This window comes from Chaetodon trifascialis, chromosome 12, assembly GCF_039877785.1.
Source record: "Chaetodon trifascialis isolate fChaTrf1 chromosome 12, fChaTrf1.hap1, whole genome shotgun sequence".
In the NCBI taxonomy this organism is placed as follows: Eukaryota; Metazoa; Chordata; class Actinopteri; order Chaetodontiformes; family Chaetodontidae; genus Chaetodon; species Chaetodon trifascialis.
Genome location: NC_092067.1, coordinates 23,473,682 through 23,498,321, shown reverse-complemented (window position 1 = coordinate 23,498,321; position 24,640 = coordinate 23,473,682). Strand labels below are relative to the sequence as shown.

At 43.8% G+C, this 24,640-nt stretch overlaps 1 protein-coding gene across 4 annotated transcripts in view; it reads right to left on the bottom strand.

Annotated features, from left to right (window-relative positions):
- gulp1a (GULP PTB domain containing engulfment adaptor 1a) overlaps positions 1-24,640 on the bottom strand; it is a 66,138-nt gene that overhangs the window by 30,402 nt on the left and 11,096 nt on the right. For 2 of the 4 annotated variants that reach the window (XM_070975580.1, XM_070975586.1), the window contains exon 2: positions 9,093-9,178. The exons of the other annotated variants lie outside the window; for them this stretch is intronic. The gene's annotated coding sequence lies outside the window, so the exon portion shown is untranslated. The remainder of the gene's footprint in view (positions 1-9,092; positions 9,179-24,640) is intronic. 4 annotated transcript variants of the gene reach the window in all.

Genomic DNA, 24,640 nt, shown 5'->3' with positions numbered 1-24,640 from the left:
CAGTCCTTATGGTTTGCAGTCTCACACAAACTCAGAGCCCAATTATTTCACTCCTCGCTTGGGATGTGTGTGTTTGTGGGTGTGGGGAGTGGGTGGAGAAGCAGCAAAGTGCATCTCAATGAGAAGCATCTCAGTGGATTTTCATTGAGATCTGCAGCCTCCACATGATTTGTGTTCCATCTAAGCAGTAACGCAAAGCAGAAATGTGTGATACCGGCGGTCGAAGCGGTCCCTGCACCGCTCGCTGCACCAAAACTGACGATGGCGACGGCCAAGAAGTGAGAGCAATCATTTCCATCCACTCCTACGCCACGCTGCACATTAACACAAGCAAACGATGAGCTGGGGTGATTTACGTCCGGCCTGTCCTTGATTTGAAGCCTAACACAGCAGGCAGGAATGAGGTTTTGGCAAGACGGCAGACTAAAAAAACTGAAAATGAAACTCCTGCAGATCAAATGCGGCAATTAACACTGATGCTTTCATTTGCCAACAGCGTAAACACAGCAGCTCTTGAAGTTCAGTTTTTCACAACCATGATTCCAAAAAAAGTTGGGATGCTGTAAAAGCCATAAATGAAACAGAGTAGGGGAAGGGCTCAGTCCTTCACGAGCGAGGATGGAGCGAGGTTCGCCACTTTGTGAACACATGATTGGATAAAGGATGCTACGGCATGGCCTCAGGGACATTTCGTTAAGTTTTACACAGCCTCCCAACTCTTCTGGTTTCATTTTGAGCTGAAGTTAGTGAAACCAGAATTGAGAGCATCAGAAAAAACTCTCACATCAAGGTCAACACAGGCTGCGTATTTTTTTTTTTTTTTAATAATAAAAAAGCATCAAAAAACAAGCAGTGCAGTCCCTGAAGCGCCCTCACAAAGCTTGTTATCAATTCATTCTGTCAACAGGAGACTTTCACATTCAGATATTAAAAGGCAGGATTCATAAGTGACTGCCAATCACATGAAACAAACGCAGGAAAGGCCCAGTGCACTGAAGATAACATTAAACATGAGCGCCAGCCTGTCACCCCGTCAGCTCGGCGAGGCTGCACTCATGTGGCGCTACAGCTGAGGCTGATGGGAATATAATTAGTTTTGCAGGTATTTGCTCGTTAAACCAAGCATTGGGTGGATTAAATGTAGACCTGATGATGGTGCTCGGGGATAAATTATTGTAATTCATGCTGGGGGGAGCCACATCACCTTGAAAAATCTTGAAATGTCAATCTGCTGATGGTGCAAGAGGAAAGGTCAAGAGACCACCGAAGTCATTACGAGTCCGTCCTCTGGGGACCATGAACAACAGCAAAGGGAACATACTGTACAATCATCCTGTAGCAGTGAATTACATTCATTATCTTTTATTCCAGTCACCTAAAGTCAGCTGCCAGCTGTTCAACGCTGTGTGAGCAAATGACAGACCACTGACGTTACAGCTCCGTATCTACATGATGTACAGTACAGATACAGTTTAATAAATGTGGAGACAACTGTGGTGAACGTTGGCTTATACTCGTTTTTTTTAGGGCTGCAACTGACTATTTTCATTATCAAATGAGAGTTTTCATGTGTTTGTGCACAGCTACAGTAAGCACCACAGCAAAGTGCTGAAGCTGATCCAGGAGTGCTTGCAGTTCCTCTGGCAGCCACAAGAGGGCTATAAGAAAGGTCAGATTGAATTGAAGTGATTGAGAGAACCCCCAACTTCTTTCTTTTAAACAGGAAGTCGATAAAAAGTTTCTACAGGGCATTACTCTCCTAGCTGCTACTTCAACAACTAGAATATTCAATCGAGCTGGATCTTAAATATTTACTGGCCAAAAAGCTATTTTATTTTAGATGTGGGTGTATGCTCCCACACCACGGCTACAGCTGCAAAGTGAGGTGATACAGGGCCACGGTTGTTTTACATTTGGGAATATAAATTAGCTGCTTATACAAGCGCTGTCCATTTATTCAGTCTGCATGACGACGCTTTCACATGACCTCCTCTGTATGGATGTTTATCATGCCTGTGTGGTGAGAGTGGGAGGACAGTACTTGTGCGTACTCTCACATTTGAGTTAAAACTGCTAAAATTTAAACCAGCATGCTAAAATTAACCGCTAACTAACGTTATCTTAAGATTTTCAAGAATAACGTCACGTCAATACAAAAATGCACATTGTATAAAAGCAATGATTTTGCTGACAGCAGGGTTTTCATTGGCTATACATACTGTATGTACATGTTCTCATCCAATGAAAACTTGTTGGTCAGCAAGCCTCAGAGTGCATTAACATTCATGTTTTACAAAAGGAACGCATCACAGGCAAATCAATTCGCCTCCAAACTACAACAGCAAAAGTCAATAGGTCATGAACTAACCTTTTTTGCTGAATCTGCACTGGGAGGCTAATTAAAAGAGACAAGCCATGTGTTATCATGAGGTACCCGGTAGAAGCAGGAAGGTGTCTACTGTTCCTGTCACTGCAGAGCTGCACACCTGCTCCAGACGGCTCCAAAGGTCATGTTATGTCTGTTGCTATGCTCTACTATTGATAGGAATAAATTAACTATTTTGGTTTCGTTCAACTGTTCATAATTCAACTTTAGTCTCCGCAGGAGGAGATCCATAAAAGACGAAATCAGCAGAGAAATGAGGGACAAAAGGAGCCAACAGCACCAAATTAGTGTAGGTACTCATTTTGGTTCTGATGGATTCTGTATCATTAGTCACAGAGACATGAAGCCTGACACTGATATTCCTGCTGAACGGTATTTTCAGGATAATTCATGTCCACTTTAAACGAACTGTTGGCTGTCATTTTTCTCCTTTTCTTCATTTTTTAACGAAAGTTTCGAATGACTCAAAACTTTCAGCAAACCTGCTGAATGTGACCAACGCAAAGAATTAGCAACTAGCAGGTGATAATAGTTTGTCATTTAGCGGCTAAACAGTCATATTTCCCTTAACAGCTGGTAGAGACCAAACACAGAGCTAAAAGTGAGAGAATACTGAAGTTATGTTCATCAGGTGGATTCAAACATGACTTTACATTAATGCTGTAAAATTCATTCTTCTTAAAAGCGTCCACTTTCAAGTTATTTCACATAAATCTTATTTATTTCACTATTTGTTTATTCATTACTCTTTCTCTAAGAACTTCAGTGCATTTTACAAAATGCACACGGTAACCACACATGTTAGTTGCAGCTTGATGAATCTCACATCAAAGGTCTGATATAAAACCCAGCTGTGCTCCACAGATGTCACATTGTGATCAAAAATGTCATCGCTCTGTTTCAGCGTGACTGATCTCAGGTGGAGGCAGAGCGTGCAGGGATGCAAACACGTCTTTGTAGTCACAGAAAACCTCAATTTTAATCCTCCAGGTATCCTCTGAATTCGCACCATCTTTCCTTCAAATCCTCCCACATTTTACTCAAGTCAATACAACAGAAACTTGGAGGCATATCAGATGGTTCAAGGTCTGTGCAGGTTGTGCTTGCTGGCTGAGCTCATGCATTCATATGGAGCCATAAGGCAGAAATATGACAGCTACTGACAGCACGAGCCAGACATCGGCACGAGCTTAAAGGCCAACTCTGACCGCCCGGATTCTGTAACTTTTCAAAAATCAATGCTTTGTGACGTTTCCCTCGCTGAGGAAGCTCATGTAGCACACACACAGTTCAGCCAACTCACAGAATTAACATGAATTAACTGCAACGTAAATGATCTGCAGGCGACAGGGGTCGTCTCAGCTGAACAGAGTGACGGTTAGCATCTTGACTGTGAGTTATGCAGAGTGTTCCTGAGCTATTTGCTCCAGACAGATCCGTATTTTCCACTTACAAAGGAATGTGACAGGATTATTTGTGATTTCATCAAATCCTGCCAACATATACCAGATTTATCCAGTAATTCACCGATCTGAAATCCATCACCACAGTTTGAAAAGCACAGCTGCACTTCGGACATTTAATCAATAACTGTCTGGACGAACTATGAGCACCTACTCACCACGACTCCTGTACATACATTCAGAGAGCACTGCACCATCCAGCTACTTCGTACCAACCTTGAACCAACAACACAGCTGAGGTCCAAACTGTGTCTTACAGTTTGAGTATATGGACTACATGCAGAGAAAGACGTGTGCATGCAGATATCTAGTACATGCATGAATCTATCCTCAGTGCATTTTAAAACTCCCTTAAATCAGAGCTCAGCTGGAGATGAATCCCATATTGAGAGGCTGCATATGAAACTTCATGAGAGCCATGCTATAGCACACCTACACCAGGAGGAGGAGTGTCACCCGCAGTCCTGTTCTGTCTGCACTACACTTACAGACTGAAGCAATAATAATATCAGAGTCCCACCGGGGAGCAGCAAAAGTCACAGGAAACTGTATGGCCGTCAATAATTTATGTTTTTCTAGAACACAATGTGACCATAGTCCATGTTGTCTCTCCTACAAGCAGTCAGGAGGTTTACAAACTGCACCAAACGTTTCTATAGGATCACTTATTATTATTAGCATTATTGCTAATAATAAGATTTTACAAGCCAAAACATCATGCTTGAGACATGCGTGTGGTATTTTGTGAGGAAAACAAAAGTTCTGACCTGGATCGATGTGGCTCTCAGACACAGAGGGTGAAATATCACACTTACGCCTCAAACGTTTGTGGCTGCAGCTCCCTGATATTTGCTGGTAAAGGACAGATCTCTTCAGGACGTCTGAACATTTCAAAGATGGCTGCACTTTGGTGTGTCCTTCAGATGATAGAAATATCTTTTGAATGGCACATATGAAACATGTTTCAGCCTCCTGACTCTGCCATGATTACCCCTTTGGGATCTCTGAGCAAGAACTGATGCTAGACTCACTCGTTCTCAGGTACTTTTCATGGCAGTTTACAGGCATGCACTTCACCACAGGCTCTTCGCCTGACAGCCTGTAACAAAAGAATCATATGAAGCCAAACCATGAACATCATATTTAAGAACTGTGGTTCACCGTACTTCTATTAGCCAAGGAAAAATCCCCCATAGCAAGCAATTCTCCAAACCTTAGAGAACGATCTCCTTTTTCTTATTTAATGCTTATTATTACATAACTCTGTTCGGTATCTCATTCTGTTTTCCATATAACAGAATAACCTCAATGAACTGCGCTGGAAGTTGTGCACTGCAGCTAAAAAACAGTCCCAGTTGGAACAGAAAGCGAACTTTTGGGAACTTGTCCTTTGAGAGTATGTGGCTGCTGAAATCTGTGGAGCTTCAATCTGAAACCATGACTTGTTCTATTCCTTCTTGATGGCGATCATTAAGGATTCAATCTGTGACAAAGCTTGATAACTTCACGAGGAAAGTGACTACATGCTGATGAACCTTTCTTTTTCTAAATGAGACACACAATTTGCATTATGAGCCAAGTTTATTTATCTTGCCCCTGATCACATCCACAGGCTAAAATGGCCTCACAATGTCTCCAGAGACTCTGCCACCAAAACCTAATTAAGATAAGTACCTCAATCAAGACAAAAAGAAAAAAAAAAACTATTGAGAAGAGGAGCCAAACCTGAAGGCTTCAGAAAGACAAATCCCATTACAATTAGTGCAATAAAGACCCTTTCAATGGTGAGCTTTCAAAGTGCCCCAACCTAATAATCTTAACTGCACTGCAAAACCTCAAGCTAATGAAACCTTAAGCTAACGAAACCTTAAGCTAACTTGGCAACAGCGTGAAGCTGAAACCATTTCCCAACATTTTTAAAAAAGTATTCATGAAGATCTCAAAAAGGTTTTTGTTGAGCCTCATTTTGTTTGTGGAGCATAAAATTAAAAAACTAAGGGAACTATTCTTTGGCCAACCACAGCTGGAAACAGCTTTCTGAAGTCTTGTTGGTTCCATCGTATCCGAGCAGAGACCAAAATATTTCCCTACAATCTGCCTCCAGCAACTGTTGCAGCTGCACAGAAATATTGCTGTTTTGCATTTCTGTTCATGTTTAGGTTGTGCAAATTAGTCAGCTTTAAGGCATTAATGGGAGCTCTTTTTAACTTCCAAGCTAGCTGTCTCCACCTCACTCGGCACAAGTTAAGCACATGCTAAGCTAACCACAGCCTGCCTCCAGCTCTGCAGATTCTCTCGCGTCACTCTGAATGCATATAAGAGTATTTCCAAATGTAACATCTGACTGGTTTCATTAAAAATGTCAGTTTAATAAAAACTTTTTTTTAACCGTTCACAATATTCGTAACACTCGTGTCAGCCATCGACATGAGAGAGCATCATCTTATAAAACAGTGCCTCACTGACTTTGGACGCTCATCATTCTTAGATGAAGCTCTGATGGAGACGTCTCGTTCTTGACTGGATCATCTGAATTTCCCTGAAGAGGAAAAAGCTGACCAAGCACAGAATATCAGCTTCTCCAAAGTATTTGGAGAACGCTTGTACAGATCTGTCAAGGGCCATCATCCACAGCCATCCGAGCGAGCCCCGACACTTTCTCCAAATGATTTCTCCTTAAATCCCTCCAGACACGCTCTTTCTGACTTTAAGTAGCTCTTGAAATAAAACGAGGTCTCAAGTTGTAAACAAGGTAGTTTCTAAACAAAAAAAAAGATCAAAATCTTCGGCATCAGTAAGGCAGAAACTAAAAGTGTGTGATACAGTGCGTGATAGCAGGTACCATTACATCTGCAAGTGCCTCGGGATCGCAGACATGATGTTTCATGGGAAATAAAAACGCAGCTTTAACGGGGCAGACACTCTCATTAATCTTAAAGAAAGACTTCAATGGCCCATTTATGGCCCAAATCTACCTTAATAACTTACTTCCAATCTACACTCCTGTTTCTGCATGATAAGACATTCCCCAGCTTCAACATAAAATCTGGCCAAAGTCATTTACACAAGACCATTTTTTTACTGTCAGCAGCTGTTTCGCATGTACAGTCCTCAGCGCGCTGGAGAGGCAGGCCAGCTCTACTTTCAAACCATATATAAAAAGACTTTTCAGGTCATGTTTACTCTCACTGACACTCAATTATACAAGGAGTGCATGAGAAGCAGACCGGGCACTCAACAGAAGCCCAAAAGGTCCACAGAAGCTCCGATGGGACGAGCATGATAAAAGACCTCCTGCAACCATGCAAACTGTCCTCTTTTAAATGGTAAGCAAGGTGCTGCTACAGAGGCCGGCCCAAAAAAAAAAAAAAAAAACTTTGATCACATTTTCTACGACGCTGCCATTCTCAATGGAAGAAAACATCAAAGCTTCAACTTTCTAGCCGCCGCTCTCCTTTTTCTCTGCCTCTTTATCGCTCTGTGTCCTGACTGTGCCTCCGAGATAATGCCTCAATGGAAGAAGACACACACTGTTATGTATTTCCACCTGACAAAAGCATGTCTGTACGATCAGCAGCGCAGAGAGGCAGGAAGTCTGTCATTAGTGGTGCGCTCCTTTTCATCGCTTATTTACTCATTTAATAATTGATCTTTAGTGAAGACAATGGCAGATTCTGCATCTTAAACAAAGATGCAGAATGAACATATTATAATACTCCTGCAGTCCACTGCTTGATGTGCTTGCACACATGCTGTATACATGTACATAACGCTACCAGAGTCAAAGTGGATCAGATTCGATATCTCTTCGGCTTATGCACGCCTGCATGATGAAACCTAAAGCAGTGCTTCCCCAGGCTGTTTGCGTAACCAAACGTGAGTCAACAGTGAAAGCCTCTCATGGAGAGCCGCTTCTGAAACACGCTGCAGCGCCTCTGGTAGAACCACAAACGTTGTCTGGAACGGCCGCGACCGCCTCCGCCGACCATCGCAGCCAAAACGCGACCCAACTGTGTGCGGTGGAATTCTCTGTTTATGATGCTGTTAAAGCTCAGCATAAATCCTGAGACTCTCTAACTTGCAAAGATACTGAATATTACAAGTGAATAAGTAAATGGAAAACAGAGCAGCTTTTGCTTTTTGTCCTTGAAAGCCAGAAATGTGAGCTAATTATACCTGAACACAAAAAAAGTGTGTTACAAATTATCATATTTAATCAATTGTTCAATGTTTACTTCAAGTGCAATATCTTACAAAAAGCAGCAACACTGTGATACAATTTCAATCACAGAATTTAACAGCTGAGATGGAACAATGTACATAACTGCAATGCTGCAACGTGTTCACGTTCACGCATGGTGACGTAAACTGGCAGGGGTATCAATTAGCCCCAATCCATAATGTGTCACAAGGGGAAGTAATACAATGTACTCCTTTATCATATATTTTTTTTAACCTCTTATCAGCACAGTGTGAACCTCAGTCTGTGTCTGCAGCTGCCTGGGTTCAACCCAGAGCCTGGCATGTCATCCCCGAACAGCAACTTCCAGGGCTTTAACATGAAGCCAATGAGGAAGTGCCAAAAACTGCAGTTCCTCAAACTGCCACTTGAGGCTGCCTCTAAGGCGAGTCAATCCCCATAGACCCCCATATCAAAATGCACAACTTTACAGCAAGAAATACACGTTTGTATGTATGTACGTTTACAGCCTGGTACAGAAAAAATACATTAAGGCTTTAAAGTTTATGCAGAATTTTGGCATGGCTGCTTTGACTGACAGCAACCAGGCTTCATTCAGCCCGCCTCAGCTGCACCTCTTAACCCATGTTTGGATTAGCCAGCAGTTTGGTGGAGTCAGGCACTGCCAAGATTACAATACGTCCATGTTTTATTAAAGCTATGGTCATCCTCACTCTCTTCCCTTCCCTGTGTCTCCATCTGTCCCATCAAATAAAGGCAAAAAAGAACCAAAAACTGCTCTGAGAAAATAAACAGCACGGCATCAAAATGTCACCTTTGTCTCTGTGAAATCACAAAGCAAAGAGAGCCTGATGAGAGCATACGCAGCTGAATGAAGCATATGCTGCACTGTTCAGAACAGCAAGCAGGTTCATGTGCATGAGGAGGACCCCGGCTGAGGGGGGCATGAAGTAGGAGGTGTAACTACGTAATGATAATGATGTGTAATGATAACTTCACAGCTGGCTCTGGAGTGTGTAAAACAGGAGATATGGAGCCTTACTGTTACTGTGGACTGTTGCTGTTCAGGTTTCTTTGTTGTGCCTCACTCATCTACAGGCTGCTGGGTGCTCATTAGCGCAGCATCGTCTGTAGGCAGAGAGAGACAAGAAAAAAACATTTAAGAATCGAGCGAGCGAGCGAGCGAGCGCAGCTGCACGTCAGCTCTCTGCAGGGATTACATAAAGCAATTTAACACAATCTACACAGTTATTTATCTGTCTGAGAGGCTATTAATTTCACTCATTGTGAGAAAATCATGTTTGATTTCAAGTGTTTCAGCTGTCATTAAGGCTGTGACGGATGAATCACGAGAAGCAGATCTTTGTTTTTCTGTTTACGCCATCGAAGTGATGCAAAGATTTCTCTACTGAACTACGTCCACCTCAGACTGAGAAGATACAAGGCGATGCACATGACCCACCATCCATCAGCTCCTTTAAAGAGGACCAAAGTGCATGGATCACACAACAGGAAGCGCAAATGAACACTGGGGACACAAAGGACAGCTCTGCATAAATTAAAAAAACTGTAAAATAAGAGAATATACTCAAGCATCACGGTGGCATTAATGTGTGCTTGAAGACTGCGGCATGAGAAATGTTTTTTCCTCACGCACCATAAACTGTGCCTTCTTTCCAGAACTATAAAGCATTTTTATTCATCAAAAGCTTTGAAATTTATAGCCCGGTGTCAGCCATGTAGATTTGTGAGCTGTCAGTGTTTATTCATAGTTTAAAGAAAGCAAACGCGTCGATCAATCACTCTCAAAAATGCAGCGTCAAAAAGAAAAAAAAAATGATGAAACGTTTCTCTGGCAAATCTGAAATCAAACAGCATTCAGTCCCATTCACTGGGACACAATGTCTCTTCTGTCTTCATGGGACCTTCAGTCTAAAATCTCTTCCCATGTGACTCCTGGTTTAACATTTTAGAATTGAGCGGATTCTCCAAAAGCATCGCTGTGTTTTGGCCTTTGTCAGACTGATATCTGCGATCATACTGGCACTTTAGAGAAAAGACTGCATCCTTCCCACGCTGGAGAGGTTGTCCTCACTTGATGAATGATGGCTAAAGTTTTTGATTAGAGCTCATCCTGTACAGTTATGGTGAGAGAGCCTGAGGAATCAGTGGGAAATGAAATTTAGAGATGGATGCAAAGGGCAAAGAGTGTGCATTAATAAGGGCTGGGGGGTACAGATGCAGGATTTATGTTGATTTATGATGGAGGATGTCAAATGTGCAGTCAAAAATTTAGAAATTTTAAAAATGTGAGGCATAAGAAACAACACAATTCATAATTCAGCTCATAATATTTCTCGCTTTGGCCTGCAGGTTCACAGTCAGCACAGTTAAAAGTCAGACTCAAGAGCAAAAAGTGACTACTGGCAGCAGAAAGCTGCAGCTGTCCAGCAACTGCGTGGAAGATGAGACGGCAAATGATTAGAAAAAGTGTTGTGTTCCTCTGTTTGAATCTAATCTAAAAGGCTGAATCTACTTATTCTTGAAACATCCTCCACATCTCACATCCTTTTCTTCCCTATAATGTAATTTTCCATCTGAGCAAAAACAAAGCTGACATGATCAAATTCCTCTTTCCATCTCCAGCTGAGGAATAACAGAGAATGGATTTTCTCTCAGGGTTCGACGCGTCCACGCGGGTTCCTTTTGGCATCTCACAGTACATATCATACTGAATAATGGAGGAGAATAAATAAACAAGCAACTGTCGTTTTAATCTTCCCTCAAGCAATGATTTTAGATTTCAGAAATGTAGTTTTACATCTTAGATCTCAGCAGGAAAAAAAAAAAAAGCTGTTTTGGATGCTGTGCAAACTGAGGAACATACATTTATTACACCTGAGATATTAACAATTCCATCATGTAAATCATTAGTCGTACAGATGCCATGAAAGTTAACAGTTTGCTGGATACCTGATGGGCAGGAAACCAACTGTCTTGCCGAATTACTTGTGTCTTTAAGTGCACGTTGGAAAAACATGTGAAAGAAAATGGCAGAGGATCACAGCAGAACACAGCTGACATAAATTTATCCTGTTCCTCCTAATTAGTGAAAGCCAATCACCCAAAAATCATAATTCAGACACGCTGGCACTGAGAAGCTAGAAGTCCCGAGGACAGGGGCGGGTTACTCGTCATGAAGGGAGGGTGGGGGTGGGGGTGGGGGTGGGGGGGGGGGTCTGCTGGATTAATCTTCTTAGGCAAGTTCTGACAGCTCGGCACAAAGTCAGCTCAAAGAAACAGGCCTTGATATAATATTCCAAGTCAAGTCAGGTTTATTTGTGTGGTTCAATATCAAATGTGACTCGAAGGGATTTACAGGCCCAAAACATGAACCCGGCTCAAGATCTCAAGACAACAGAAAGCTCCCGAAAATCCCCAAAGCACAGACCTCAGCCGGCCAGACCTGCAGGAGAGAAACTGTTACCACTATTAACACTGAAAGAGGATGGCTGTCACAGAGCATTTGATTATAACAGGTCTAATACCAGCGCACCAACTCCAGTACAAGACAGCTAAGTCCAAGATGTGTGTCCGGGCCAGGGAGTGATGACTAATTAGTGAAATCCATTCTTCACATTGCTCCAGGTCCAGACAGGAGGGGTCGAGGGTTAGTGTGAATGGATGGAGCCGTTGTGGAGGATTTAATGTGTGTGAATGAACGAGGTCATGGCGGCGGCACCTTCCATCGCACCCCGTGTCATAATCCTCATGAAAATATGAAGTTTTCCAAAGATCTTGAACCTTTTCCTTCCCTCCGGGCTCCAAACCATGAGTTTCCTGATAACAACGCACCATCATGTGGGCGGCAGCACAGATCCAGGACGCAACACGCTGGAAGAGGTAGATAAGAGAGGCAGGACACACAGATAGCACCAGGCTGGCTCCGACCCATCTGGCCTCCTGAGGGGCAGGACTCTGCCTGCATCGGGCAGATGTCGGTTTTGTGTACCAGACGGTACAAGCTGGCATCTTAAAACCTGCAGTGTCCTCAGCTGCACGGACAAACGACGGCAGTCACAAGGCATCAGCTTTGAAAGGTCTGAGAAAATAGGTTGCTCAGAATAACAAGCGGAGACTTTGCGACTCCTGGGCTTTTCTAAAATCTCATTGTTCACGGCACATTAGCGCTCTTACGGCATTAAATGACAATGGTGAAAGATTATGTATGTGTGCTTTAAATAACACCACCGTGAACTGTAGAGCAGAGCCAGAGCAGCCACTGAGGAATCTCATTCTGGAGATTTAAAGCTAATAATAATTCCCATTTTAAAACCTTTAACTACCAGAAAGCTGCTAATCCCGGCGGTGGAAAAGTCGTTATTTCACAACCTGGATCTTATTGTTTCTGGCTGATATTTGAGGAAGAAGAAGGATCAAGAGCAGTCAGATAACCTGACCCTTGAGTAAAAACTATGATCAAAACACCTGTGAATGAAACTTTATTAACAACACCCCGAGGTCCACTTAGCAGCTGTTCAGGGGCTTTCAAACAAGGACAACATGGATGAAATGTCCTTAAAGGGCTCAATTAGCAGTGCAAGTCTCCACCTGCTGATGAGGACCACGTGATATGACTGAAAACTCAGGAAACACTACTTGTGGTAACATGTTTTCTCAAGTGCTGTTTCCAAAGACATAATTTGATGATGATATGAGGACAAGTCCTGTCCTATGGAAATCTGAACATCTATAAATCCACAACAACTCAGCAAACTCCATCTGCTGAGGGAAGTCATGTGATACGATCAGAAGCTCCAGAGCCGCTACTGAACTGACACCAAGGTTTATTCAGGCGTCATAAAAGTATGACACCAATAAGGAAAAGTATCTGGACGTGAGCTTTATAAACCTCCCAGACTACCTCCCTGCAACTCCAGGGTGGGACTCAAAATGTAATGTTTCACTCACGTAAAGAAACAAAGAAAGGAGCATGATCCAGGCAGTAATCATGTTTCACCGCAGCGAAATGCAAATCAGATGTACAGAAACGGGATTTCTACACAGGGCTGGCACGACATCATATGAACCACAAACCCTGCAGACATTGCAAACATGCATCTATGTAGCCAGATGTTCTCCAGTGAATGCATGTAGCCATATTCAACATGCAGTGAGAGGAGACTCACGCACCTGAAACACATGATATACGCCGATCAACGCTTCTTTTAACCGTTAAAATCGCTTTTTGACTTTCCTGATTCACCTGCATCCTCAACACAGTTTTTGAGTAAAAGCTTCCCAGACAGATTTTTAAAAATGAGATCCACGAGTTGAAAAAAACCCCCATATTTTCATCACCTGGGTTTGAAGCGGAGAGGCGGGCGCCCTTCGGCGTATCAGCACACAGGGAGGAGAAAATTGAGTCGGACATCTAATGAATAAAATAAGCTCTGAATGGGTCTATTGAAAAAGCCGAGAAATAGGTAGCATTTATTTAGTGTCATAAATTGCATTTCAGAAGACTAGAAATATTGCCCCCCCCACACACACACATGATACAGCAGTAACCCTCTGCATCTCCCTCGCTGTGCCTTAGAGGAAAATGGGACTTTAATGCAGCTTTAATGTACAACCTGACCCAGTTTAAACACTAACCGATATTCCATGTCAGCTTCAGTCAAGCTAGGTTGAACTGTAATTCCACGCGCGTGAGGCAGAATTAATCAGGTTCTCCCCCGGCGTGCGCACAGCGAGACCGCTGGCTGACAAGCGCATGCGACGTGGGGATCTGTATTATTGATGAAACATTACCAGCATACCTCCTCGATACTGGGAATAAATACAGAAACGCTTCACATCTGAGCCTCTGCTGAGCCAGGTTATCTGTGTACAGTAAACATTTTGGCTTCCAAAGCGTGTTAGTGAATTCTGCTGTTTCCTTATGCGGTTTGAGGGATTCGACAGACAACAAATACCCCCGGCTGAGCGTTACACTCAAAGCTGAGGGGAGCTTCTCTCCCTTCTGCCGTGCTGTTGACATTTCCTCCAGCAGCTACCTGAGAAAGTCAGAGCAGAGTCAACAGCAGCGCTTCTGCTTTGCCACTGACGTTATTCCAGACCGTCTCTGCTTTATTCTCACAAACATCCTTTTAAAAGGCTTTAAAGTCTGTGGAACGTTTACCCATCAGATCATTAGAAATCAATTTTTCTCAGTTTTTCTTAATTTGTGTTGTTGACTGTCACCTCAAATTAAGATATGCAAGACTTTTAGTTTTCGACCTTTAGATTTTTGTACTGTAAAACCTTTTTTCATACCAGGGGTTAACAGGGACAGAGAAACCGGAGTCACAGCGCAACCAGCCAGAGGGGCAAATCACGTCGCCCCTCATCATGTCTTCCATCGACACCAACACTTAGCTGCTCCTCTTTATAGTTTGAGTGGTATTCATGATTCATGATCAGGATTTTATCTTCAATACCAAGCCTTTATCCACCCAGAATGTTCTGAATTAGTGACACACGTACAGCATCTTAACGCTCAGTGTTGCTCTGATCATCGCTGCCGCTGTCGAAGGGCTTCGTCACTTGAACATATGTTGTTTCTGAGGCGCTTGCTGAAATGACTGATGCTGACAGTCTGACTCATGAACGATCTGGTCGGCCAACCAGAGCTCTGCAGGGGGGATTAAGAATGGGAATGTCATATTCTTCTGTCATATGCAGTAAAATAACAGCCACCACGAACACGGCAACGAGTGGATGAGAGCGACGCAGCGATGCAGGATGCTGTAAGTCCATGTGGAGAAATAACAGCTCATAAATCAGCACAGTTCTTCAACAATGATTGCTTATATCGACTGACAGTTGCATTGACAGAGCATGTACGTGAGTCACTGCTGATTGGCTGTTCAGTCTGATTATGAGGCTCACAAAATCCATCCAACTACCCGTGATGTGATTGTCCACGTAGGTGCTAACAACTAAAGGCTCAATCTGCGGACCTCCGGCAGGATTTTGAGACCCCCCGCAGAGACATTTCTGAGAAAATTTCTTTAGTTTATCTTGGCCAGTTCTCACTCAGAGGACTGAGCTGTGAGGATTTTAGCCCCTTTCCAGACGATGCAGAACAAAAAGAATGTGAACCTGCATTCATCTCTGTTAGATTAGGTTTCTGTGCTCTCGACGAGTTTATTCACAATGCACCTGAGGTTGCTGAACCTGGCCTCAGATCAGATTTCAGAATTGATTACCAAATTGGATTTATTGTCCAAAAAGCCTCGCGCCACAGCCGCTCTGATTGGCCTCTCAGAAATGAGTCAGTCATCGTGTCACAGGAGCGTCTGGGTGTTCAGAGGGTTTGGTCAAAAGCTGATGAAGCTGCTTTTAGTCGTAATGATCCAGCTGCTGGTGCAGATTAGATGTGCACCACGTTCATCAAACATGGATCAGACTTGCTCTAATGCTCTGAGTTTAAAAGCAAAGCTAAACGTCAGACTTTCTTTTTCCTCCTGCACTTTGATTAACTCTGTGTTGCAGTGGATTTGTTGCTTTAGTTTATTTAGTTTCAGCTTGCACAAAAAAAAAACACTCCTTGCGTTCTTTGTTTTTCTGTGAATCTGCATTTCCCTTGAAACAAAATACTATGTACATAAAGTTCAGCTTTGCCTGCTCGAGGTCATGCTCACGTACAAACTGCTGCCTCTACGTTTACACGTTCTTTCCTCCTGAATGGACTGAAAAAGGCTTCACTTAGACTTTGGCTGCCTTTAAGTCAAAATCTCCCCGTTTCCCCACATGACTCCTGGGGCCCAGTTGCCAATCCAGCACCGCAGGGGCTCCACTTCGGTCAACCCTGCTTCCTGAAAACCCTCTCATCTCGGCTCAGCACATTCCTTTGAAGCACTCTTCTGCAACAAACTCCCAGCCTGACAAGTTTTTAGACTTGTTTCAAGAGTGTTTTGTTGAGCAATTATTGTTTTATTAATCCTGTCCTTTAGGACCAGAGAACAGTCAGAGTCGATGAATAGCCGATGGCTGTGTAATCCCAATGCCGTGCAAGATAGAAGTGGAAGATCTGATCAGTTCCCAAAAACTGTCAGGACGCTCAGAGTGAGTGAGGCCCAGGTGAGGAGTCTGATGGCATCTGCCTTCCAGGAAACACTCAGGGAGAAATGTCAGGTTTGATCAGAACAGCCTAAATCTGAAAGTGGGAGAAACTATACATTTATTCATTCTTTCTATTCCAGAAAGCAAACATGAGCACTTGGACTCAACTCAGCGCTTTGAACTTGTCAGAAAAGTTAAAAGTGCACTCCAGTGAGTCGAATGAGCGCAGTGTCACAGAGAGGCTGAGCTTAATTTTTAACACCCTGGCATTATTCACTCAGAAGACTCTCACATTCACACTTACTGCTTCCTCTTGAGGTTAAACCGCCTTTTACTCAGAGCGTTCCGAATCCGTTTGGGGAAAAGCGACCTTTTCAGTCCGGGAAAGGTCAAAGGGCATCGCAGCGGCTGTGACGTGTTGACGGCCGGCTTCATTTTTGATTTGAGTTTGACAGGAACGTGCTACAGAACAGGTGAACGCCACTGTGATGGAGAGCCAGCAGCTCTCATTATCTCCATCGCTGATGCTGCAGGAGAGAGCAGGAGTCTAAAGATGGATGACGATGAGAAACTACACGAGGCAACTGACACGACTGTTTGAGACTCAGAAGTGGGACAGAGGAGGACAATATGATGGATTACAGCGTATGATGGTGACGCTGCGTGGAAGAGGGGGTGTGCGATACGACCTCACAACTGTTTCATCTAATAACAACTTCCTCTGAACATCATCTATGAACCGATCATTAAACAGAAAACCACTGATTATAGGAGAGAAGCCTGAATCACACATATTCAGCAGTTAATAACCTTTCAGCCATCTGTGTGTTAAAGCAGTAAAAAAAAACAAAACAAGGTAAAACAGGCTCTGTGTCACATTTCCTGCAAATGCAAAACCCATAAGGCTTCCATTATCTCACTGTCTCTGGGGGCTGTTTTAGTCTATGGAGTGGCATTAGCCGACGCTAACGCAGCAGAGTGCTCTGACGTGCCCTGAGCAGCTGTGTAATCTTCTGCCTTTACATTATATTAACATGCAGCTTAATTCTTTTGTGCATCATGTTTACGTAACGCTAACACCTCATTTACAGCTGCTGTTAAAATGTGATCCGTATCCACATTTGCGATTCGGATAATAAACGATCTGATCTTGCCTTTTGGGGTATTCTTAATTGGTTCTTGTGGTCCTCACTGAGAGAACGGCGTCCTGGGCGAATAAAGAGCTGCAGGTCTGTGTATCAGTCTGACTGAGGCCAGCTGAACTACAAACAAACACACACACAAATCCTCGAGAGCACAACCTGTGGGTGAGTAATTTCAGGTGCTGACAAATCAGCCCCAGACTCCATTAAAAAGTCAAAGCGTTTTGTGAGTTGCTGAGTTTGGGGGAACTTTAGAAACTTTGTGAAATACTGTCTATAAAAAATTCTTAATCATTTGTCCCCACTTGCAAATTCAGCAAATGTAAAACATTCAGGTTTTTCTTTCTTTGTTTTAAATACACTAAAAACGTTGTGTGTGTTAGTCCCGGTGTGCTGCAGGCTGCTCTGTGACTGGATGCACAGATGAGTGCAGGGCACATCATGGCACCCACAGTGATTTCTTATTGTATATCCTTCATTTCCCACCTGTTGAATAACACACCTGTTGGTGCTTTCATGGCACAGAATAACACATCTGAGCAGAAATTACAGGCGTTTCTATGTTTTCTATGTTAGCTAAAAACAAATATCTGACGGCAGCACATTGTGTGAATCATGTTTACCTCTGCCTCAGATCTGAACATAAAGGGGGGCCAGATGAGCTCCAGATGTGGTCAGACAGACTTGATCACATTCTGATATTGCTGCATTCACACCTGGCATTAACGTGTTTTTCTTGTCTGGAAAATGTGTTTGGATACCGTTTGCATCTTAGCACCAGGTGTAAATGGACTGTAAGTGTGATGAGGCCAACATGGCGCCTTTTTCCTGCACCAGTCCCTCCTCTGCGCCCCCAACCCCACCTGCAGCTTCGCTGTTCGAGGCACTAAAGGCTAATTACACACCAACTGACAGTGACAGCAGATTGCAGTTAGGATTAGATGTGACTGGTTTCTGAACATTCAGGCGCATTAAAGGTTTTAACTACAATTAACCTGTCTAAACAGACCAACACGATTATGCAACTGAGACGCTCATATTATCACTTTGAGCGTATTTCTGGCCTCTGTGGGCGACTCGTGAACTGAACTTCACCGGAGTGGATTCCACTCACACAAACAAAGGCGGAGCTTGTGCCAGTTTTAAAGTTCAATGCATGTATGGGCTAGCGGCCAAAACAATCTGCCGAGGGGCTCTCCTTCTCTGTCAGTGCACAGAGTAGCCGTGACAGGAAGTGGCCTTGGGGGGGTAGCTAAGCAAGCGAAACACATCTTCAGACTTCTTCCAGCTCATCTTGATTTAGCAGTTCAGCTCAGAGGTCAGGATTCCTCAGTTCCTGCGCAGAGCTCAAACTCCCGGCGGGACAGAGTAAGAGCGTCTAAACCAGGTGAAAATCATTCTTCCCCTGTTGAACCACACTAAGCTTCCACTTGGAAAGACGTCTTGCATATTTTATCTCATGCATGCAAGCATTAAGCATATTGTGGGTGGGCCAGCCACATCATTCACCATCATCCACAGTATTTATCACACTCCAGATAACCTTGCAATAGTCAGTGAAGGACAGTCGTCCCACTTGCAGTGTAGAGCAGCTGCCATCAGAAGACTGAAACAACATAAACAGCTTCCGTGCCCTCGCAGTGAATGTGGCCCCCCTGCTGGGCCCCTCAGGTGAGCAGCTATTTGCACGTGCTTCTCTATAAATGTATAAACACTCGACAATAAAGCAGCAATTATTATTATTATTTCTGGTTTGATGGCATGATGAGAGGAGGCGTTTGCCCTCACTTTTCTCACAAAGGACGCCTGCATTTCATTAGGTGAGACACTTCAAGTCAGCGTGAGTCGTTTGTGATGCGCTGTTGGCAGGTATGTGGGAGATGAGACAGGTAATTGAGCGTGTTTCTGAGAATAATTGGTTCAAATAGCGACTTTAAACTAACCTCTCTTTACAATGTTTATGTCTTTGTCCACATATTAATAGATGGACTCTTTGACAGCGCTGCTGCATTTCATCTCTCGTCGTTTTGAGGCCAAATGAATCAGCCTTCAAGAATGAATAACAGTGGCAGCTTTCCACAAGAATGCTGCCTTCTGACTCTACGTGAAGCTCCGGTGTGAGGTAAGTTTCAGGTCAAGACACTTCACCGCCTTCACTGTGAACCTGCTCGCCATCAGAAGTCCAGATGTACCAGCTCACGGCTCCCTGAAGAGGGACAGAACACAAGCCAGGGCTCCCGGATCCTTCGCGTTTCCACAACAAACATGTCACAACTGACCACGACCCCGAACAAATGGCCTTCATTTGTCCGAATGTCGCTATCCCATAATCCACGGCTGACAGGTCAACTGTTCAGGAAACTCTGCTTTTCAAAGGCAGAGCTCTGCTTTGGAGACTTGTATTGTCCTCAGCTTCCCCAAACAAAACAAAACAAAAGGAGATGAAAAAGAAAAAAAAGGCAATTCGACAACATCGTTTGCTATTTTTCTGGCAAAAAAAATCCAATTTTCTGGTTTATTTGTGAGGATTTGATGCTTTTATTGTCTTATATGTCGTCCAACCAACAATCTTTGATATCATTAAGAAATCTAATTGTTAAACAAAATAATTGTCACTTGCAGTTGTACAATTTATAATTTGGTTTGCTAGACAACCCAAAACAATAAAGGTCAAAGGGTTTGGAGCTCACCACCGCTCTGAAAATTATTTTTGCCTTTAAGACTGACAGAAATCCTGCTGCCTTGGTTTTAATTTCGGTTTCTGGAAGACTCGACCACTCAGTCCTCGGCTTGACAGGGTTGATGCCCTCCTTCAAAAGCTGCCATGTGGGTGATTTTCATTAATATTTAATTGCCTGAAATATTTCCCGACAAAGGAGTCCAGCAGCTCATTACTGAAAATGGATTTCTGAATTCCAAACCTGGACTAGAGGAGCACTTATCAGACAAAAAGCACTGTTTAGTGTGAGAGAGGCTTCCCTCTATCACTGCTGTTCTAGGCCTCTTGCCAAAATGTATTATGAGAAAACCACAAAGCAAATGTTAACCTCAACATTTCAGATATCTGTTTAGAACTGCATGTCACATCAGAACTCGTGTACTTCAAACCATAATAGCTCAAAGTTAAAGGCTGCTGTTTGTCAAAGTTGATCTGGACATTGTTTTTTAGGAAAATCCTTCATTTTGTACCTTTGATGTCACCAACAGCTTTGTGAATTGGTGTGAGGTGGATCCTGTTTTTATAGTTTGTTAAGCATAATCAGACGCCCAGCCACCTTTATAAGCAGCAAACCACAGCAATATACGCAACAAAGCCATCTGTGCAAACAAACACGACATGAGGCCGGCCGCCATCAAAGCGGTTATTTTAAGGTAGCTTTGTCAGGAGACCTCCCCGAGCCAGCACCTCATCTTTTATCTGAGGAAAGAAATGTTTCCGACCACAAAAACATCAGCGTTGGATAGTTTTGAGATTCTGTAAAGTGTTTCCTGCACTTTACTAACACTTTATAAATAGCAGCGCAGATTAGAGGCCAAAGAAAGTTCACTGCGTATTTCACATCAGAGAGCAAGTGGAAGAAAACAAGGTTTTCGATATGGATTTTTAGCTTGAAGTTAAGAGGCTGTGATTTAGAAAAAAGCAGAAACACATTTGTTTCTTCATACACGTGTACGTAAAACGCAAAGAATACTGTCTCTGAGCTCAACACTGATGTGGTGCAGGTTTATCACTTACGGGGATGTTAGAAAGGAGGAGAGCAGCTCATTTATTCACCGGCTCGGAGAAGGGAAACCTGGGCCCAGCCTGTTGACTGGGCGGCGGGGTGGATGGGCACACGGGCAAAGTGTTCAGCATCCATCACTGTCGCTTCGCCTGAGACAGCGAGAGCGCCGTGACAGATGAAGGGGACACAATCAGGGGCGAAACAGCAAAGCACGGCAGGAGAGAGGAGCCTGGGAGGGGAGAGGATACGAGCCCGGCCGCTGAAACCAATGACAAAGTTAGGACATCGCCTTTTAAAGGTCGAGATGGGGATGGGAAAACGGTGCGCTTTGTGAAGATGACAGAGGTGTGAATACACAGCGTCTGTGTGAGGAGGAGCTCGAGAGGGTACAGCCTGTAAACTGTGCAGGTGGAATCTTAATACAGACCTATTATGAGAAACTGTCAATGAAGACAAACATCAGCCTGGAGGGCATTCCCCGTCTTCACACGGGCTATAACGATGCATCTTGAAGTGACAGAAGGTGTTTGCACTCAGCACAGCGCTGCAGAGCCTGACTGTTCCCTCATGTTTTGTAGTCGTGGCGTTACTGTGACCGGACCTCAGCTAAGTGTCTGCAGCTTCTGACTTCTAATTCCTCACGACAAGGGAAGTTTTCAAGCAGTGTTTTGGGCTTCTAAAGTGATTAAAGAGCGGGCTGTTTCCAGTAAATGACATTATAAAAAGACAAAAGCTGTGAGAGCTCCATTTGCTCCTGCCTGCCTTTTTTCATTCCATGAAACAGACTGCTCTGCCAGCTGGTAATCATAAATTCAAAGTAACAGTGAATCGATGCACGCCGGACGCCAATTAAAGGGGGGATACCCGACCCGAGCCTGCCAGGACCGGTCTCAGCTGGGCTAATCTACCTGACATGCTGCAAACATCAATGACCCAAAGACCCAAATATTATTATATTTGTAACTGCTGATGACTTTGCATAATGTGTTTGCGTGCTAAAGGAATCTACCTACAATCAATATAAAACAATGCCCTTTGACCTTTAACGATGCCCTTCATTGCCGTTTACAGTGCCTGCACATGTGCCAATGGGTCCAATCCACAGTGTGTGGACAAGACAGTAAGACATATCCTCAATCCGATTAACAACACAAACCAAATGAAGCGTAAGGCAAAGTCAGCCAGTTCATACGTGTCGTCCAAGTTCGTCTGAAGGCAAGCTGGTTTTTAATGAAGGCAGGGTGAGAAGCCTTGGCCCACAGAGGGACGACTGTTCAAAAACGGTCAGACGGCCTGTCCTCAAATGTGGTGTTGCACACATTTGCACAAACCCACAGTGACAGAAGTCAGTATGTGAACAGTGAAAGAAAAGAGAAGAAAAAGAAGTTTGAACCCTGTCTGCTGTCTCACCTCTGCACCTCCGGCCAATCGCTGTGTGAAGTCTGCTAGCTGTTGGATCATTGATTTTGTAAAGTTATGGAGATTGTCGGACGCAGCTCTGCCAGTCTTGTTATCAGAAAGCTGTGTGAGGAGGTTTCAGACAGCGGTCAAACGTCTGACGAGCTCTTTGTCTGAAGCATGCTGATGCCGCGTGGACAGACTGAGGTTGAGCCGAGCCGTCACTTCTGCAGGTCAGGCTTTACCTATTCATGAAGAGGCGCTCGTTTACTGCAGCCTGATCATGTTATGAATGGATAAACACATACTGACTTTACCTTTTATTTTGTCAAACATGTCTATCTAAGTGAACATAATGGATCTGAGTTTTACCCTCTTGATTTTCACCTGCAGCCACGCGCTAAAAACACGAGTGGCACTTGGACAAGAAGATCTGGAGGTCTGCAGAAACATGAACATGTCTGCCACCTAAGGATCAGCTGTATCATCATGTAGATGGTGACGACGTGGCTCAGGAGGTAGAGCGAGTCGTCCACTAATCAGAAGGTCGGTGATGCCAAAAAGCTGCCATGTAACATGTTATTTGTCATCTGAACTGGGTTTATTGCTGTTAACACGCTATCAGCTGCTAACAGTGGGCCTATATCACACACAACCGTGCAAAGGCCATTTCTGACTGGATGGTACAGATTGTTATGGCTGATGCACAGTTGGCAGCACAATCTCCCCTCATAGAAAAAAACAGGAGCTTAAATTTGATGAGTACTGACTAAGATGGAGACAGAATCGAACAGGGGAGAAGTAATTATATCTGGAGTCGTGAGCGCGAGCGAGGCAAAGCACATAATTCAGTCACAGATTTCATTTTTATAATTCTCTCGGGAGGACGGTCCCATCGGCAGCCGTGGCGGCGGGCCACAAAGTCTCTATCCAGTCAAGCTCACATCAAGAGTCTGAGGAGTCGCCCTCCAGGTCGGTATCTCTGCTCCTGCACAAAGAGCTAACCCGGCCTGCTGTTAGTGCTGCAATTACACACTAGATTTCCTCACTGGCCTCATTTTTGGCCATACTGACAGAAAAGCTTTCCAAGCAACCAGCGACCAGGCAGGAGAGCTGGATACAGCAAAAAAAAACCAAGAGACTGAAAGCCATCTCCATTTATATCAGAGGATGCTGCTCTCTCTTGTGGTCTGCGGGGAATTAAAACGGGCCTTCTGACACACCGCCTTGAGGCACGAGTTACATTGTCCATTATCCTAAAAAGCAAACTTCAACCTTACATTATCATCGTGTTCCTCTGGATGAGTCTGAAAACTGCTTGTGGGGGCTCTTGAACTGTGTTAGAGGGCAGACTTGATTTTCGCATTTCACTTGGTGATTACTCCCAATCAAAATATTACTTTTAAATATTTATATTTCTTGCACTCTTATTAAATCATGTATTTGATTGCATTCGTGATTGCAGAGTTAACTTGCAGTTAATAAGGTAATGGGAGGCCATGCTGTTTTACTTCTGCTATCCTTTTTCACGCTGATTATATTGATGTATTAATGCAGTATATTGTTGTATGGTTATCATTAAGTCGCCTCTACAAAACACGACGTGGTAGATTGGTATGACAACACATCAGCATCAAAAACGTCCAGAGCAGAAGCTTTCTCTGAAATGTTAAAGGCGTCACTCGTTGTGACGAGCCCACAGGGAAATATCAAGCAACCGTGGCTTCCATCAGCTCAACGGACCTTTAGAATGTCTTTCAGCTCCGTTTTAGTTTTAGTTTTATGGCACACAGCTTTTACCGGTTTGGTTCACTCTGACTGCTCTCATCGCTGTCACTTCCAGCCAAATCAGACAGCTGTTATCAACGGGAAAAAAGCTCTGCAAACCCACTGTACGCTACCTGCCCAGCACCCAGCAGACAGACAGTTAGCAACTACCTGGACGACAAAGCGGAGCGTTTAGCAGCTAAAGAGCCCTCGGGAGACAAAATCTGAACTAAACTAACTAAAATTGGACTAAGAGCCAAAAACAAGATCAAATGAGTACTTGTGTTGCTCTGTGTCTGTTAAATGTGTAACTGCATTCGTGTTTGCAGCCCGGTCTCATTCCCAGGACCGACACTTTGTCAGGCCCCTCTGCGTCTCATACTGATGCATGAGGTACCCTTCAGTGTCTGCATGGGACACACCAGGCTTTCAACTAACTCCAATCTAAA